Raw genomic sequence first — 4246 nt, 5'->3', positions numbered from 1 at the left:
GTTTTACCTGTTGTCATCAGCAATGGATAGATACCACGATGTCTCAAATCGGTAGACGGTCAGATTTGTTTTCTCGAGTTTCCTGTAGGGTTGTACAGCTTTGAGAAGAAAGCTGCTGTGCTACAGCTGTGGAACTGGAAGTCTCCTGTCCTTTGCAGATCCGTGACTTCGCCGTAACCTCATGCCTTATGTATCTTATACTGTGAAACATAATGTATGGTGACTACACGGACACCGTCACGTATTGTAATCACAGAAGCAATCTGGAGACTCCATGTTTAACCGTCTAATCGCACGGTCTTGAATAAGAGCAGGGAACAAAATTTGATTATGTCTGCCCTTGGCATTTTGGCGACACCTCAGAGGCTGGTTTGAAGGCTTGATTCACAGCAAATACGTGCAACTTAGAGTCGATTATACAATGAACCAAGGAAACAAAATAGAAAACAATTGTCCTCAGTTATGGTACGGAGCAACATATTCAGGCATCTCTTGATTCTTGGTACTTGGGCAATGTTTTCATCAGCAGACGCTCACTGTTTACGATATCTTTGTATAAACCCTTATGTATTGGTTCTATGTATTCTACATGGTAACAACTTGCCAGTCGACATCTCTTGTTCTCTGCTCTATTCTGCTATGATGGCTACAAAACCAGACATGACTGAATACAAACACGTTCTCGTGCCTGAGAGTTTATCTGAAAGAGCCTTGTTTTAGAACTCTACTGGGAATAAGATTGTTGAGTATACTACAGATTATTGGGGACAAGCAGAAGTCACTGAACACCCTCACGTAAGTTAATCTCACACCCAATCTGGAAACGTCATGTCTTAGAACTCTTTTCAGATTGATCCGAGGTAAATGCCTTGAGGAAGAACATGGATGATGATTTGATATGTCTGTCTCTCTGTTCGGGTATATCTCTCTTCTGTATCTGTTGACTGTACTTGTTCTTGATATATAAATGTTGAAAGAAAGACGGAAAGAAATATGTAGAGTTTTCAAGGAGTGATTTTGTCCTCAGCTTGTACGTGTAGTGTGGTCGGCAAATTAAACAATTATGTACTTGAAAGTCGTAGTATACTACGAAACAAGTAATGTTGTGACGGGATTTCATTTGCTAAAACCCGTCCCTGTCCTTGGTGCTGAACGTACAGTCTGCTTGTCTTCAATCTGTGAATCTGTCGCCAGGTGGCGTGACTACTCTATGAGTTACCATTAAACATGGAGTTGAATTGGCACAAGTTTTAAGTCTGTTAGCATCCCATTAGACAACGTTCAGTAAAAACTATTGGTGGATCAGCATCACAAGATTAGCCTTCAGAAACCTGGTACTGTGCAGAATGTAAAAGTGACCGATAGCGCACTGATGTTTTGAACACGTGTACATGTCGTACCACGTAATGACATAACAGAGACCTTTGCACTCTCGACGTCATAACCTGCGTACATCAAAGTATACAAAACACATGTCAAAATCTGTGTTTTTTATCCGTGTTGTTTGGTCCTAAAACTGCAGTTAGCCATTCTAAAAGATACTTCAGATACTGATATTCTTGCAACTCTCCTAACACCTATCATGGGCATGTATCAGTTAGCCTATGGGTGTGTTTCATAGATTACATAGCAAAAAATAGGCGTTCGATTGCATCTTGGTGTTCTTCCAAAGCTATCTCTGTGATGACGTATACGTGAATATAACAACAAGGCTGGGATGTTGGTTCTTTGTTTTTAAATCCGCAAACACTGTCCTGTAACAACACCGTTCTGGGTAACTGTCCAGTCTGACCAATAGGGAGAGTCCATGGAGTCACGCTATACTGATTTGCTATGAATACCCTTGAACAGCCTGTCCTAGCCACCCAGTAACACGTATAGTGAGAGGTTTCTACAGAAAGCAAGTTGACAGTTGTTTAAATTAGATGACTAACTGAACAGTACACTGCCTGTCGACATTCTTTAAGTTTCACTCTGCGGTAAGAAATCTTCTGAAGTCATTCATACAGGAGGAACTAATTAAGGTCTAAGGTAAGGTCATTCATACAAGAGCTAGAATTCCACGATATCCTACCTTCATAGATGTCACAAGTATGTCATCATTTCTCTCTAAGTTTATGTAGCCCCCTCATACCCTATGCAAATATAATTATCTTCATAATCTATGCATATTGATGCTATTTGAGGTACTGAAATCTAGATGTGAACGTTCATAAAGGTGGCGGGGACTGTGGTAGCCTATTGATGACAAGTGTGTAAGTGTGGTACAGTAGCAGTGTTTAGAAAGATCCTCCCTTGCCATTTGACCTACTAGTATTTGATCCATGTCTGTGGAACTTGGAGGGCAGGTAACTCTGGGCGTTACTGTAATTGAGAAAGGGCATGACCCTGTCATACCTACGTATGATTAATCATATTAATCATATGACTCATACCTGTAACAATGTCGCTTTGAACAATAATGTCGAAATAAATCTGATAAGAGTCACTCTCTAACGTACTAACTGTTTACCAAAACACAAAACAAATCCGCAAAAACACTGACTGGCCACTACAAGTGCTGTACATACCATTTTTTTAAACGCGAGGATATTGTAACGATTCAAGTGTTGCTGCCTTACGTGTGTAGCATGGGAAGTAGGTTGTTCTAGGGGGGCTGCACATTTACAGCAAGGTTGTTGATGCACGTGATAAGAGATAAACGTGACCAGGTTATTAACAACAAACTGAGGCAGTCTTATTCTTGGTGGACCTTTGCCAAAATACTACTTTTGAGTCTTTAAGATATTGAACAATAATCAGGAATTTGATCCAGACAATTAATACTAACGAACATGCAATGTTTTTCGTTTGCAAACACAGACATAGCCTAGGGGGAGAGCAGAGGTGACGTTCCATTAGTGTCATTATTGAACGTGACGAGTTCGACCAGAGTTGTCTCTGAGACTGTCGTCTGTTTTCTCTCTACAGGTGGGACACTTTCCTCACTACTAATAATCTATCTGGTCCCCGGGAAAGCTTAGCCTCTATAGCATGCAGACGTGGTTGCGGGCTTTTTTAGGGGGGAAGGTCAAGATGACACTAGCTTGTAGCTACAAATTCTTCCACTCAAATGTATCGCTTGAGGCCCACTGTAATAATATATACCTGGGTGTTTTCTGGTAGTATTGTTACCCCGGGCCAGAATGCACGCTGTGAACATAATTTACCTATTTATAAGTTTCCTGACCAAGGACGTTACGTAGATCAATCCGCAACGTCATCTTGAAGCAACGTGTGGCGTTATAATATGATATTAGTTACATGCTGGACCGTACATGCACTGGTGGCTGTCTATGTGTATAAACTGTTATGATAAGATGATAGACCATTGTACATGTATCGACAGGGGTTGACACGGTTTGTGTACTTGAATAACTGCATTGGTTTTTACTCTGAAGTTTAGGGATAGTTGTGTGGTCTGAAGATAGGATTTCTGACATCAATATCTCCGGAAATGGGAGGGAAGTTTTCCAAATGATGGATTTCAATACCAACACTGGAGGTGTGTTGGCTTTACCTGTTTTCATGTATCTGTAACGCGTGAGGGAGAATTGGTAATTTGTGACGTTCTTGCACTCTAACACTCAAATAATTTCATCAGGTTGGAAGATACTTAGGGTATAGAATTTTCTTCTTACACAACCATAGAGTTTCTCACCTGCTTACGTTTCGATGTCTATCAGACACCTTCCTCAGAGATTCTGACTGGAGTTCTGCAACTCGCCGCTATTTAACGCCAATGTAGGTGGCGCTTTTGCGGCGAGAATGCAATCCCAAACGTGGCTGAGCTTGTATCCCCCCTCGTCCCGGTTCATCACTGGGGTTGATTTCCTTATCCAGACTGCTTCTTTAATCCAACGGATTCTTCTGTTGTCCTCCCTATCTATGACCCTGGCACCCTCCCAGTCTATCACACAATTGTTTCTGGCAACATGGTAAGCAGGTGAGAAACTCTATGGTTGTGTAAGAAGAAAATTCTATACCCTAACCTAATTCAAATTGAACGACAGTCCACCTATAGCTACATGCCATTATATCGTAACGTAAAGTCATAGCATTCCGTGTATGTATGTGGTCGTACGGTAAAAACCTGCACGGTACTTTTTTACCCTAACCTAGTAGTATAAAAACTCTTATATTAACACTATAAAACCCAACTAAGACACAGCTTTACTACCTAATGGAAGTAAAGCTGTCGGTGGAC

Source organism: Branchiostoma belcheri, unplaced genomic scaffold, assembly GCF_001625305.1.
Source record: "Branchiostoma belcheri isolate BF01 breed outbred unplaced genomic scaffold, Haploidv18h27 scaffold15, whole genome shotgun sequence".
In the NCBI taxonomy this organism is placed as follows: domain Eukaryota; kingdom Metazoa; phylum Chordata; class Leptocardii; order Amphioxiformes; family Branchiostomatidae; genus Branchiostoma; species Branchiostoma belcheri.
The sequence above is the reverse complement of the archived record's forward strand: the minus strand, read 5'-3'. Positions refer to the sequence as shown.